Source organism: Sinocyclocheilus anshuiensis, unplaced genomic scaffold, assembly GCF_001515605.1.
Source record: "Sinocyclocheilus anshuiensis isolate Anshui unplaced genomic scaffold, SAMN03320099.WGS_v1.1 scaffold188, whole genome shotgun sequence".
In the NCBI taxonomy this organism is placed as follows: domain Eukaryota; kingdom Metazoa; phylum Chordata; class Actinopteri; order Cypriniformes; family Cyprinidae; genus Sinocyclocheilus; species Sinocyclocheilus anshuiensis.
This window is the reverse complement of record NW_015555768.1, coordinates 2,108,348-2,124,427: the sequence shown is the minus strand read 5'-3', so window position 1 is coordinate 2,124,427 and position 16,080 is coordinate 2,108,348. Positions and strand designations below refer to the sequence as shown.

Here is a 16,080-nt window from a genome sequence, read left to right as displayed (position 1 = left end):
GAAAACTTGACATTTTAGCAATAAGATTATTATTAATTAACCGTACAGCAGCATTAATTGTGGCAGCCATTTTTTATTTAGTCTTAGTCTTACTCAAATGTACATTTTAGTTATCATATTTAGACAAACTTGTCCTGTTTTTGTTTATTCTATAAAATGTATGAGCATTTAAGTCAGGTTTTTTAGTCAATGAAATATTAGTCGCATTTTCGTCATTCTCTATATAATGGTTAAACTGATAAAAAGTATTTTTTTTCTCAAAATTATAATCGTAATTATTGTTGTCATTTGATAAATTTACTTTTACATTTCAGGTATTGCACTTTCTCCAGTAAGCACAAATCAATAGAATGTGGACACATACATGGTGTATTTTACCTCATCTAGTGCACTGATTTATTATAATATAACACCAAAGACTTATGCAATCTCTCTGTCTACATTATGAAAATGAAATTCCTAGTAATTCCACTTATTCCATAATTGCAATAGTCTATTTCTCTATTAAAACAACAGCGACTGAGTAAGTGCATGGACGTCGGAACCATTGAATGAGGGTGGGACAGGACCCACCCACTTTTGAAGACCAATGATATTGGACCCACCCACTTTTACTGTCTCTAATTCAGCGAATATGTGTACTTTTCAGAGCGCCGTCAGTCAAATCCATTCCACATGACTAATGCCCTAATAAATTAAACGCCATTTAGCTACAGCCTTGAATTCCACGCTGCTGCTTCCTCAAATCCATTCCACTCGGCTCATTCAGAGTCCATATAAATTAAACTCCATTCCGTGTTTTCACTACTCGCGCCTGCTGCACTCCCGCGACACAGCAAAGTAAACAAAGCATCAGCATCTGCTGCTCAGATACACCTAACCCTACCTGATACTTTATTTCAACTTTTCGATTTGATTTTTATTTTTATTGAAAACAAAGGCCTTTCCGATGTGATATGAGATGTTAAAAAGGAGAAGAATGATTTCGGCAAAAGGCGGACGCAAACTCGGGTCGCTTGCATCAAAAATACTACGCAACCCACGTTACCACTTACACCACTGGAAACGTTGCTCAGCAGCCGTCTTTTGGCATATACTCCAGTAAATTTTTTCTGGGGGAGGACCCATCTACATTTATTTTGCTTCCGAAGCCCATGAGTAAGTATATTTATTCAGCGATCACAATCGCAAACAATATAGTGAGATCTCATGACAGAACACTGACCGGCTGAATGACGCTTTCATTTAGATCGCTAAACTCCAGCTTGTTTGTTTTTCAGATCATCTGTGGCGGCGCTTCCGCAATGAGGCAAACTAAACTTAAAATAAGCAAACACACCGGGCAGAAAATTGAATTGAATTTAACAGCGAAGCTCTGATTCGGGGATTTGAACTCTTGATATCTGGCAACCGCACTCTACTCAAGCTCGCGTAGTAGAGGCGTGTAGAGCAGTCTGCAATAACATTTTGTCTCCTTTTTTGACGAAAATAAAAAGAGATTTTTGGTAAAGTTTTTATCTTTTTGAATACATTTTAGTCTCGTCTAATTTCGTCAACGAAATTGCATGTTGATATAGTCTTAGTTATCGTTTATTGACCTTATTGTCGTCTCGTCTTAGTCATGGGAAAAAAGCTCGTCAACGAACATTTTTTGTCATAGTCTTCGTTAATGAAATCAACACTACAACCAATAAACAAAAGGTTTTGGTATTTTGAGACACCAAATAGCATGCTTCTTTGGAAATTTGAACAAATGCAAAGTGAAAGTGTGTCTTGTATGCAAAAAAAAAACTAAATAACACATTTGCATGAGAGTACTCTCTTACAAAACACATAAAAACACATGACAAAGCACTTTGACATAAAACAAACCAAAACCCAGGATGAAACAGTGGTACATATTGGATAAAGTGCTGGAATTTATGTTTCACGTCACCAGGCGATGTCCCAGTACAATCGATTCCAACACAGAATACAGCCAGCGGATCGATTCATTTGGTTTTTATATTATGTAAATAATTCTTATATAGCTTGTAAAGATTATTTGCACTATTTGTTCTGTTGCACTTGGTATATTTCTCTCTCATTTTGTGTGTAGTTTGTGAGTCATTTGCACTGTTTGTATTTTTGTTGGACAAGACAATTTGCACAATTGTTTTCACTACTTGCTACACTGTTTGCGTTTGTTGTTCATACTCAGACTGAAAATATATTGCTTTGAAAAAAGTCACTTTTGCTTCCGTGTTTTGTTATTATATAACACTGTTTCCATTTATTTTACTCCCTAAACGTTTTGGACACATCTATGTTTTTCACTGACAAGCAGTCGTGGCCTAATGGTTAAAGAGTCAGACTTGCAACCCGAAGGTTGTGGGTTAGAGTCTCAGGTCCGGCAGGGATTGTAGGTGGGGGGAGTGAATAACCAGCGCTCTCTGTGGGTGTGCACTTGGATGGGTTAAATTCAGAGCACAAATTCCGAGTATGGGTCACCAATACTTGGCCATTAGTCACTTCACTTTTCACTTCACTTTAATAATATTGTAAGAAATGGCTATAACTTGCTTGGGAAATGTTATATGTAGACAGAATTTTATTTGGAAGTGTAAAACACCCAAATAAAACTTTCTAAAGGAAAAAAAAAAATCCAAACTTCAGGAGTTTCTGTTTGAGTACAGAGTAAAAAACACCCAATTGTTGCATGTGTTTTTCTTAAAATTCTGGCAAATTCATACATTTTTAGAGAAAACAAAAAGAAAATTGCGACTTTAAATTAACTAGACTGAAACTTCAAATTCTCCTGTTTATAATGATATATGGCACTTGATGCTGACTGCTAGAATAGGTCTGAAAAAAACAAAGAAAAGTACAGGCACATCAGGTGCCACAAAAATGTTCTAGGTCTTTAAAGGGATAGTTCACCCAAAAATAAAAATGTTATGTTTATCTGCTTACCCCCAGGACATCCAAGATATAGGTGACTTTGTTTCTTCAGGAGAACACAAACGGATATTCCAGTGACACTCTATCTACAATCTCAATTAGGAGTGTCAATGGTCCATTTGAGAGATAGGTGGCGGTAATGCACTTATAAGTCTGTGATCCGCCGTAAAGCAAGAAGAAGAAGAAGATGCCTCACGTGCAGGCTGAAGAAGAAGACGTGAACGCGCTCAGGACAGTTCAGACTTTGAGGTGAAAATCAGAGGTGAAAAACAATATAAATACTGTTCAGTTTCTTGCACAGACCGATCGTTTTGTGTCTTTACACATCAATGTATCTTCACAAGCTGCAGGGTTTAATTTGGTTTTGTTTGTGTATGTTTTATGACTCTCAAAGCCGTGATTCCCATTCACTTCTATTATATGACTGACAGACTGCAACGGTTTGAGTAAAAAATCTACGTTTGTGTTCTATTGAAGAAACAACGTCACCTACATCTTGGATGCCCTGGGGGTAAGCAGATAAACATCAAATTTTAATTTTTGGGTGAACTATCCCTTTAAGGGTTAATTGATGGACTGGAGTCGTGTTGATTACTTGTGGATTATTGTGATATTTTATCTGGACTCTCATTCTGACGGCACCCATTCACTGCAGAGGATCCACTGATGAGCAAGTGATACAGTATAATGCTGAATTTCTCCAAATCTGTTCTGATGAAGAAACAAACTCATCTACAGCTTGGATGACCTGGAGTTGAGTACATTCTCAGCCAATTTAATTTTTTGGGTGATTTATTACTTTAAAATTAATTGTGCAATTTAGGATCATGGGATCATAAATGACAAAACGACTTCCTTTGCATGTAAGCTTCTCTAACGGCCTTGTGGAAGGGCCCACTAAGAGTGTCTTCTTTCCGCAGTGCCCTTCAAATGTGCAAAAAATGCAATTTGGAAGTTGCCCAGAGACAGAGAGATAAAAAGAGAAGGAAAGAAAGAAGATACCTGAGAAAAACATATAAGATAACCCTAAAGTCAACTTGAAATGCCATTTGCAACCCATATGATAAAAATGTGATAAAAAGTGAAATAAGATATTCTACAGAAAAAAAATGTGAGACAGGTTTTTTTTTTTTTGTAATTAGGATTAGTATATAGTTTTTCCTATTTAATATATTGTCTTATGAATTTTTATTTTATTCTTTCATTGTTATTTTGATACATCAAGTTAAACAATATTAAAATGAAGAATGCTGTCTTGGCAACTAGTTGAAAAAAATAAGTTAATGTTTATTTTATTTCACAAAAATGGTTTTATTTTTTATGGTTTTAGTTAACTATAATAACCCTGATGTGCACTGATGAATCTTGCACAATAAAAGTAAATAGGGCCAATTTTGATTTCACATTGACATTAAATGAACATGCAAAAACATAAAAAGCAAAGGCATGCATGTAAATGTTGCAAATAAAGTCATAAATATGCACAAAGCCATGAACACTCAAGCCCTCTGTAACACATGAATGATTTCAGCTACTCTGGCTGAATGGCATAACCCCTCTAACCTGGGCAGAGCCGCACTCGTTTAATATGCAGCCTCGTTTCCTCTATATCCTTTTTTTTCTTTCTGAAAACACCCTCTAATTCAGCATAATTGCTCTTTGTCATTTTATGACATTATGAGGCAGGAGCCTGCAGGGTCAGCACGGCCCAAACACCCCCTGAGCTCAGCACTTATGCCTGTGATGTAGGCAACGAATTACAAACAATCACATCACTGAGCTCAATGCATCTCCTGTACAGCCACTCACACAAATAGGAGCCTGTCAGGATGAAATGTTAAAAAAAGGTGATTTCGTCTCCTACACTTTTTCACTACAATTTGAATCTAAATTCTAATTCTAATTCATGGCGATTGGCACAAAATAAAACTGTGATGATTGGCTCAACAGTTATAGGCAAACTTTCTTCTGAAATTCCTGGTAATACTTTTTAAGCACTGTCTATTTTCACTAAATGATCATGACAGTTCAAATGTTTGGGGTCGGTAAGATGTTTTTTTTTTTGCATTTTAGCCAAGCGGCAACCTCCCGCTCTCTCTCGTGAAGCCAACACGGAAGTGACTTAAACTGTAATTCGTCAACTGGCCTCTAGAGGCTGGCTGCAAAAGGGAGTCAATCCCATAGACTCCCCATGTTAAAATGGCCAACTTTACAGCAGAAAAAAACGTTTATAGCCTGGTTCAAAAAATTATTTTGGTCTATATAGCTAATTTTGCCCTTCATGACAACTGTGAGGGGGGTGAATTTTTTTTTATAACTTATCCGTTTAAATTATATTAAGCCTTAAAGTTCTGCAAAATTAAAGGCGTGGCCACTTGAGTGACAGGTGGATTGCCGCTGCTGTCACCGGCGTCGAGCTAGGTCGGCGTGGTTTCAGCATCCAGCCTCTTTGCCCATTTTAGATTATCCGGGAGTGACGCGTGGTGACGTGCTGCCAAGATGGCGACGGCCGGCTCCGCCTACTTTAGGCTTCAAAAACGCTCTTCGGAAAACTATGGGTGACGTCACGGACACTACGTCCATCTTTTTTATACAGTCTATGGTTTTAGCAGACCATGGCTGCATTTATTTGATCAAAAATACAGTAAAAACACTATTATTGTGAAATATTATTACAAATTAAAATATGTATTGAATATATTGTAAAATGTCATTTATTCCAGTGATGCAAAGCTGAATTTTCAGCATCATTACTCCAGTCTTCAGTGTCATGTGATCATTCAGAAATCATTCTAATATGCTGATTTGCTGCTCAAGTAACATTTTTTATTATTATCAATGATGAAAACTATTATGCTTATTATATTTGTGGAAACCATGATTTGTTTTTTTCAGGATTCTTTCATGACTAGAAAATTAAAAAGAAGAACATTTATATGAAAAAAAATTGTAACAACGTTCAAATCTTTACTGTTTTTTTTTAAATAATCAATTTAATGCATCAAAAAAAAAACTTACTGAAAATGTGCTTTATGTTTGTAGATAATTATTGACAAATATCATGAAGTCTCCAGTGCTAATGTGGTATTGATCGATTATTTAACAAAATTGGGTAAAAATGAAGACAAAAAAGGTTTAAAAAAGAAAGGTGGAAAAAAACTGTTACTGACCCCAAAATTTTTAACTGACGGTAATGTACATAAAAAGCTATATGCTATATACACTGAGTGTAAAGAGTGGTAAATACTATTTGCATCAAGATAGAATCTTATTTACACTAAATGCAAATAGTTATAGATGCTATTCATACAAAGTGCAAATAGAAGTCATATTCTATTAGTAACTAAAAGTAAAACATTTGAGCAATGATGGGTGGAGTTAACCTGTGCCAAAAAGGATGTATTACTTATTAGTACACTGCTCCCTGGAATACTTAATTCTGATTGGTCAGTCGCTGCATTCTACTATCAAATATTTTACCATAAGAACCATTAAACTATAATTGACTGTTATCCCAGGCAACCAGTTTGCTGTGCTAGTTTTATGTCTCACATCACTCTGAGGTGTCTTTCTTCTCACATAATAAAATAATTAGAACTCTAATGTCCATTTACATAAAATACCATACAGTCAGATGGTAATTATCACAAAATAAACACGTTCAGGGTGATATAAGACCCCCTACATGTTGCTTTGCGGTCCTGATCACCCCGTCAGGGTTTATTTCGCAATAATGATAGACTGACTCTACATTAACCCTTGCATAATAACTTTCATTAATACATAATGAACAAACATTACATACTGTTAAACAGATCATCTGCTGATGTACAATACATAAAAATATGTATATATGAATATTTAAGATGCCTAATGATGTTTCTACAGTATCTACTGTATATGAATGCTCATTAACTAATGATCCGCTAAGCATTATATAAAGAAATAATGTCAGTTAATGTAAGTCATTAGAACGTGTTATCCAGTGAGCTGAAACACAGGTGGTGTGAATGATGCAACATTGCGTCAACTAAGTGAATAAATTAAATTGTACAGATATTTAGAATGTGTCTCACTGTGACGGTTTTAATGCGGCCGCCGCCTTTGGTGCAGGTCCATCCGGAGCGATTGAAGAGAAGTCCGCAGATCTCACCCTCTGAACACGGGGACATCTCACACCACTGCTTACTTTTCACTATCCGGGCTATAAACATACAAACACAGAAGTTTTTTTTTTAAAACAACTCTGCCTTAACCCTTTGGGTCATTTTAGACTGTAACATGAAATAAATGTTAAATTCAATATTGATGGAGTAACAGTTAAAAAAAAAAAAAATCAATATGAACTGACATTGCACATCAAACTACAACAATTAATTTTCAACTTATGCACAAATCACAAACAATTGTTTAGGAAAGTGCTGTACTGTTTTTTGCCACCATGCAGTGCATCAAAGAATCGTACATATGAGGGGCTACATTTTATAAAATGCATCAAATTTTTAGGAAAAATGTAATAATTTACATAATTATTTCAACTGCATAACATGCTGAAAGGCCAAAGGTCATAACTGGTTCTTCAAAAAGAAAAAAGAAAAAATGGTCATCAAAAATGTAAATGCTCTTTATGTTTGTTTAGATATTCTTGACAATGTCACATAGTCTCCAATGCACAAAACAAACAAACATGGTATTTATATATTCTTTAACAACAACAAAAAAATGGTTAAAATAAGAGGAATAAATTAGAAAAATTACATTGTGTATATACTGTAATGTCTGTCATATTACCCCATTTTTTCTTTTAATGGACTTTTATAAAAGAGTCTACTACAAACCTTTAAGATCCAACAGGCATCACAAAAAAACCACCCAACATTTATATTCAACATAAAATATGGATTTGTGTATGAAAGTGGATTTGAGATTATGGCAAAGTCATGCATGTTTCAGTAAGCAGCCTGCAGGCCTTGATTCAGCCTTGATTCACTGCACACTTCATTATCTTCACGTCGTAGAACCAAAACCATCAAACAACTCAAAGAGAGCTACATCAGACATGTGTATGCACTGAGGCTCTCTCTTTCAGTTCCCTTGTTTGCTCTGTAGATCCATGTAAAATTCCATAAACCACTGCTGCTCCTGCGCTTCAGATGCAGATCAACCAGCGGTCAGAGGGTGATGGGAACAAAACCAGGTCAATGAGACAATCAGAAGATGGTTGCGTCTTGTCTGCACACCAGGAAAGAATAATGACAAATTAGATCAAATGGAGACCAGATTTTTGCGTCTCAGATGTTTCTACTGAAATAATACCCTTATTTTCTCACAAACATCTAGGGATTCAGAAAAGATTTCAAACTCCTTGACAAAATACCAAGGTCAATATGAACTCAAACATTTCTCATCATATTCTTCCAAATCAGTTATACTATCCATATTCAGTATATATAATATTCCTATGAATCAACAACAGAATCATTTTCAGGTTCTATTTTCATTTCTCCAAAGGAATGTTATGATAACCTCAACAGAGTTAATACTTAAAGGAATAGTTCATCAAAAAAAGAAAATTTAGTGAAACTGTGCTCACACTCAGGCCATCCCAGATGTAGATGAGTTTATTTCATCATTGGAACAGATTTTGAGTAATTTAGCATTACATCACTTGCTCACCAATGGATCCTCTGCAGTGAATGGGTGCCGTCAGAATGAGAGTCCAAACAGCTGATAAACACGTCACAATAATCCACAAGTAATCCACATGACTCCAGTTCATCAATTAACATCTTGTGAAGCGAAAAGCTGCGTGTTTGTGAGAAACAAATCAATGTTCATTCTCCATTAAGATGTTCTTAACTTTAAACCATCGCTTTTGGTCATCCATAATCCATAATAACTCTTTGTTGTTAAAAACATCCTTATGATAGATTTTTTCTTATAAGCATACAGCTTTTCACTTCACAAGACATTAATTGATGGGCTGGAGTCATGTCGACTTATGTTTTTATCAACTGTTTGGACTCTCATTCTGACGGCACCCATTCACTGCAGAGGATCCAATGATGAGCAAGTGATGTAAATGCTAAATTACTAATGTTAAATTTCTCCAAATCTGTTCAGAGGAAGAAGCAAACTCATCTACATCTTGGATGGCCTGAGAGCGAGTCAATTTCCAGCAAATGTTCATTTTTGCGTGAACTACTCCTTTAATGAAACTGAACATGGATGTGCACAGAATACATTTCCAGGATTTAGATTATCCTTAAATTCTACAAAATCCGCAATTTCATTAATATAGCATCCCTGTGGGGCCTCAGTTCCTTGATTACTCAATCCATGCAATTTTCTGTGCACAAAAGCTCGGCTTCCTTTTAAAAATGTTCTGTCACCAGACGTTTAAGATATGTTTACAACCATTTTCTTGATCTGAAACACAGCAGGTCTTTCATGGCAGTCCTTATGAATATTGCGTGTGATAACGTTATCAAAGCTCCATCCCTGAATTTATCAAAGTATAGTGGTGTTGCTGAAATGAAGGATTATGCCTTTAAACTGACGTGGAGCAAAAGCTGCGGACGGCCGAGCTAGATCTACAGATCTCATCCAAGTCCTCTCGTCCCCGGGGGCCTAAAACAATCAAATCCATCCCATATCACATAAACAAGCCTCCCTCTGAGGGACAGTATTCAAAAGCACAAATACAACTGGGCCATGAAGAAAGAGTGCTAAAGAAAATCAATGAGCTTAAATGAAGCTGGAATGATTCAGCGAGGTATTTAGCGCGCAGTCGGTCAGGGTGTCTGAGCTGCGATGCCTCATGCTGAGGAATGGCTATATTGAGGTAACGGTTGTGACTACACACTCCAGTTGGAATCTAGTTGAAAGAAGTACTGTGGTGTGTGGACTAGTTTTAACATGTATGAGAAATATCTGCTGAAAGCACACATTGCACCAGAACACTAGGCATGATCTCCTCCCAAGTGGGAAACCTTGGCCCAACATGTGAAACACCTTGCTGCTATTGGTCCAGATCCATGTGACAAGTAAAACTTTGAACTACTACACATACAATTATTAGTACTGACTTCAAATAACACTTTAAACCAGTGTCATACTAGTTATAAATACTGATAAGGAACTTGTACTCATACTAACCAGGTGAAAAAGACATAGTATTAAATGTATTAAAAATATACTTGAAATTCAAGTAGTATGTTTATAATACATTTGTATTCCCAACATGCTTATTTGAAGTGCAGGGTTGCTTATATGAGAGCATACAGTACATCTGAAACTGCTGAGGCTGGGAAGGTTTTTGACTATGTTACCGACCAGGTACATTGTTCTTAGCGTACTGTCATTCTTAAAAAGAAAACAAATCATAAATCATCATTTGCTTTTTTGTGTGTGTGTGTGAAATATTAAATACATTTAATATGCACTTAGTATAGTATATTTTAAATATAGTAAGTATGTCTGAAAAAGCACAATTTAAATATATTTCTTTTTCACCTGGGTAGCTACACAGACTAGTACTGAGCTGAGCTAGAACGCATACTAGAATGACTTTAAACTAACACTATCTTTGATCTAGAACAGATTTGAAATCTGTACTCATTCTGGCCATAATATATATACTTTAAGACATAATAATATTAAGACTTTGAACTAGTACTACATACTAGATACTAAAACTAATAGTGTATTTGAACTAGTACTGTTTTTATAGTAACTCAAGTACTATCTTTGCTCTAGAATAGACTTTAAATTAGTACTCATTCTAGCACTAATACTAAGACTTTGAACTAGTACTGGACTTACACATTGCAAGATCTAGCATTAGATCGGGCTCTGCACTAATCCTAGTGCTCATTTTAGTACTAGTCCTGACTTTGAACTAGTACTCACACTATCTGAATTAGTATGCCTACAAAACTGGTTTTGAAACATCACATATTCTAGTACCAATCCTGATTTTACCTCTCATACTCAGTACTGAATTTGAACTAATACTCATATTAGTACTAGATTTAAACATTGCAAGCTCTTAATTTAAACTAGTACTCATACTAAGGCTAAATCTGGCTGTGCAGTAGTTCTGGTACTAGTTCTGACTTCACAATAGGGCCTTTCGCACCGCAGGAACCTTTTCATAGTACAGCGTCCTCCATCCTCCTGTTGTTAATGTTGTTTTTCTTTGTTTTCGTTGTTGAACGCCGCGCACAAATGACGTCGCTGTCGACCGGTGCCTAGTACACACTGTCGGTGCGAATGCAACCCTTTAAATGGTACTGGGAAATAGTTCGCGCAAAATCGTCCCAGTACTTTAGTACTGTCCATTTAGTTCTGGAACTAGAGCAGTGCGAAAGGCCCTATATTCTATTACTGGTTCTGACTTTGAACTAGTACTCATACTAGCACAAGAAATGACCTTGAAGTAGTAAACCTGCAAGCCCAAGAACTAACTTGCTAGCACTAAACTAAGTAGTATTTGATCTGACTTTGAACTAGTACACATTAAACAAACAATTTTGAATCATCAAATTTTCTAGTACCTATCCTGACTCTGATTTAATATAAATATTCCAAAATGTTTGAAATAAACAGTACGAATTACTGAAATGTATCATATCCCATGTAATCGCTTAATCAGTGTTTCAGCTGCAGAAAGATGTTTATTTAAAAAGCTGGTAAACAATGTCACAATGTTACATTTACTTCAGGAAAGCCATTCAATGTTCTTATAGCTTTGTTAGTCAGCTAGAAAAACAACCAGTCTAAAGCATTTTGTTAAAAAGATACACTATATTACATATTGATTATATTTTGACTTAACCTGTTTTCTTTATTATTTAATGTATTATTTAATGTTTAAATAAATCTGTCATGAAAACAAGTTTTTATTACAACTACAGTTTAAATGTTTATATTTAACAATAAATTGGAGTACAAACATTAAAAAGTTGATATGTTTGTTTGTTTGTTTGTGTTTAACGCTATGCCAGCTTCTGTGGCTATTTTCATGGCAAGAAAAAATAATGGCTAAATTATATCAGGTTTTTAAAATTTATTTTCGCTAAAAACCTGTATTTGGCTTAACTCTGTTCAAAATATCTTCAAAACAGTTAACTGAATAAAAAAGTTCTCTCACTGGGTCAGGGCTCTACAGTGCGACCATTTCAGGTGCATTTGCGACTGAAAACTACTGCGTGCGACTATGAAATTTTTTTTAGGAGCACTAGCGACTGACCCGATCATCATCAAATTTGTGATTGCGCTCAGGGGAGCTTCAAAGGTTTCTACGTGTTTTTGCAGCGTTGAGTAATGTATCACAGACATATCTCACGAATCCTTTCATAAGCAAAGTGTAGACAGTGTGTAAATCAGAGATTCATTGTGCCGTGTAGAGAGCTTTGTTGATTATAAATGTGAGATCGTGATGAACTAAGATGAGTGATAGCTTTTAATGATTTTTAAGGGAGTTTGTAAATGTGATACTGATTTAATACAATTTTGCAGCATTGAGTAATGTATCACAGACATATCTCACGAATCCTTTCATAAGCAAAGTGTAGACAGTGTGTAAATCAGAGATTCATTGTGCCGTGTAGAGAGCTTTGTTGATTATAAATGTGAGATCGTGATGAACTAAGATGAGTGATAGCTTTTAATGATTTTTAAGGGAGTTTGTAAATGTGATACTGATTTAATACAACAGTTAAATAGACAAGAAGTTAATATTAAGTGACATACATTGTCTGACTATAACACTATGGTCCGATTTTGCTCTATTTCGTCGTCGAAAACAGTTTGAAAAAAAGTCACAGCTCAGCCGCTGCGTCCACTCAAACACAACGGTGTCTCGTTTATGAATGAACTGCGTTTTTAAACGAATCTAGTGAGTCAGTGATTCATGATTACCCATTCATAAATACTGTCACTTGCTTCATTCCTGAATGAATCAGCCGTTCGAATGAATCAATTGCATGAATGATTCAGTGATAAAATCAGTGACTTGTCGCCACCTGCTGGCAGTTTGTTTCATTTTTAAAGTATCTTTTCAGTTCTTTAAATCATTTAATATTTCTATATTCTACATTTTATATTTAAAACATTAATCTCATCATGAATTTATGGATTTAATTGCACTCATGCCACCTCTGAACCTCGTTAAATGTCTGAAAATATACCTACAAGCTACTTTTGTGTTCTTCTGTGCCACCTCTACAAATTAATTTTGTTAATACTGATTTCATTTGATTGGTAACTTATGTTTCTTATTCTGCTTGTTCTTATTCTGTCGTTTTAATTACAATTTTTAAAAAGCTTATAAAATATAATTTTGAAGGAATTTGACAAAAGATGACATACTTTTAGTAAAGTTAGAAAAATGCCATTACAAAGGTAAAAACAAAATTCCACTGTAAATCACTTTAAGGAGTCAAATATCACCTCGTAATGGGAAGGCTAATTTTTGATAAAATTTTGGATTACTGATTAGAAGGTGCTCCTAAAATTTTGAACGCGCTCCTAAAATTTTTAAAAGAAAAGTAAGCGTAGAGCCCTGTGGGTTAAAAGCAGCACAATCTAATAAAACATGCTCCAGGGATAAAGGGTTTTCGAATAGAGAGCATGTTGGAGGATCTTCTCCTAGTATTAAAAACTTGTGTTTCATCCTGGAATTACCTATTCTACAGCGGGTATATAACAATCTGGTCCCATTGGTTGGAAAATTGATAGAAATGTATTTTTCCGGAGTTTATTCATTGTATATAGATCCCACTCTGTTTGCCATTTGTTATTAACATAGGAACAAATTATTATTCCACAGCGCCCAGGTACCCAACAAAACCAGATATTAAAATTATGATCCTCTAGTTCCAGCAGTTTGTAAAAAATCATTATAAGTGCTGGGTGATAATTGTTAAGGGATAACATTGCTTGAAGACATGATTTTGAATCTGTAATTAAATGAAAATTTCTCTGTTCCATAGTCTTTATGTAGTCCAAAGCCAAGATGATAGCACTTGCTTCTGCTGTAAAAATTGAGCTGTGTTTGGGGATTGATATTTCTCTTTTTTGGTGGTTGAACACAAATGCAGATGATATATGCATTTTTAATGTTAATATAGACATTTTTATTTGAGTGTTGATTATTAAATATATTTTCATTTATTAACTGATTACTAAATAAACTCAGTTTTGGTTTCAGTCTTTGGTTAAATTAAAACTTTAGCTTTGGGTTTGGTGTTTCTGTAAATTCATTTTGATGCATCACTATCACCCATACTAGCACTAAAAATTACCTTTAATTACTATGCCTAATAATAGCGCTAATATTGACTTTTCCCTGGTACACCTAATAGAAAAAACTGACTTTGAACCATCACACATTCTAATAGCAATCCTGACTTTGACTTAGCACTTATATTAGCACTTGTACTGACTTTGAACTAGTACACAAACTAGCGCTAAAACTGCATTTGAATTAGTAAACACTCGTACTAATGCTGACTTGAACTGCTTCTCACTCTCGCTCTGACATATTCATACGTACTCATATTCATATTAGCACTATTGTTTGTCTAGAACTGGGACAGATTCTCTCTCTGATATTCAAAGCTGGTTTTCCTCAGTAATTTTTGCTTCCCTTTTCATCTCAACCTAAAATGGAAACACCTCGTATAAACAAAGCCAAAAAGATGCTGATCCACGGCTGCCTTTAAAGGCCTGATCTAAAAACAAGCCTTTAATGTAAAATAAGAATATAGCCTTAATTATCATTAATGCATGTGAGATGCAAATACACATGCGTCTCATTGGTTACGGTGAAGTGCTCTAACTAGGCCACACAGGGAGCAGAGACCGGCAGATTACAGCGCACACAGAGTTTAGCAGATATTTTCATACCCTATTTGTTTCATGTGAAGCCTGATGAGGCTCCTGAGCCGCGCTCTCCACCGTAGAGGCAGCCAGTGAACACATGGCCTCCTGGGGAGCTGTGTGCCTCCGCTCCAAACTCACTGATCATTAACTGCTTGCAAATAGATAGAACAAGAATACTTTCTCTTTCAGGGTCACTGTATATGGGGCAGGCATACGCAAAATCTCCCTAGAAATACACAAAAAAGCAGCGGAACAAGAATCAATGTAGCGGCCCACAAAAACTGATAATTTCCTGTTCCTCCATGGATGTGAAAAAGATACCACCCACTGACCAGTGCATTTGTGAGGAGAGAACGAGTCCAGCTTCAAAAAGGATGAATCACACCCACACACACACTGTTTCCCATGATACCTCTGTTCTGCATCATGACTCAATTTGTCTCTCTGTGTGCATGCAACACCTGAGCTGGCTCCGTCCAGCACACCTACACCGATTCAGACATCTGCAGGGACCTGACCTGCGTATGACCTCCCTCTCTCCCCCGAGACCCTTGACCATCTGCCCCCTGGACTCATCTGCCAGACACAGCCTCACCTGCAGACCGAATAAAGCTCAACAGAGAGTGCACCGTATTTCAGTGCTGTGGGTTCAGGAAATGTATTTCCATTCATTTTCACTGTTTAAAAAAAATAATTCGATAAAGATGTGCAAAACTATAAATATTGGTGAGCTGCCTGAAGGACATGTCGACTAATCTGGTGACTAATCTTAACTGGAAGCCCTGAAGCATTTTTAAAATTTGGATAAAATTTAAGCAGAATGTTCAAAAACAAAAAGTGGTAGAGTCCCTAATTAAAGCACCACCACTAAAACATCTAAATATCTAAATAAATAAATTATGAATGTTGTTCTTTTGAATTGTCTATTCATCAGCACAAATGTTTTCAAAATTGATAATAACAAATGTCTCTTGAACACCAAATCAGGATATTAGCATGATTAGTATGATTTCTGAAAGATCATATGACAGTATATTAAAATGGAAAACAGTTATTTTAAATTGTAATATTCCACAATATTACTGTTTTACTCTTATTTTTGATAAATAAATGCAGTGATCATAAGAGACTTTCAAAAACATTAGAAAATCTTACCAACCCCAAACTTCATTTTATACATACATACATGCATATATATATATATATATATATATATGTGTGTGTGTGTGTGTGTATAGATAGATAGACAGA

General features: G+C 35.5%; 1 long non-coding RNA gene across 1 annotated transcript in view; it reads right to left on the bottom strand.

Annotated features, from left to right (window-relative positions):
• LOC107674381 (uncharacterized) overlaps positions 1 to 16,080 on the bottom strand; it is a 39,329-nt gene that overhangs the window by 19,438 nt on the left and 3,811 nt on the right. Inside the window, exon 2 of the long non-coding RNA XR_001632500.1 lies at positions 7,017 to 7,144. This is a non-coding gene — a long non-coding RNA (uncharacterized LOC107674381). The remainder of the gene's footprint in view (positions 1 to 7,016; positions 7,145 to 16,080) is intronic.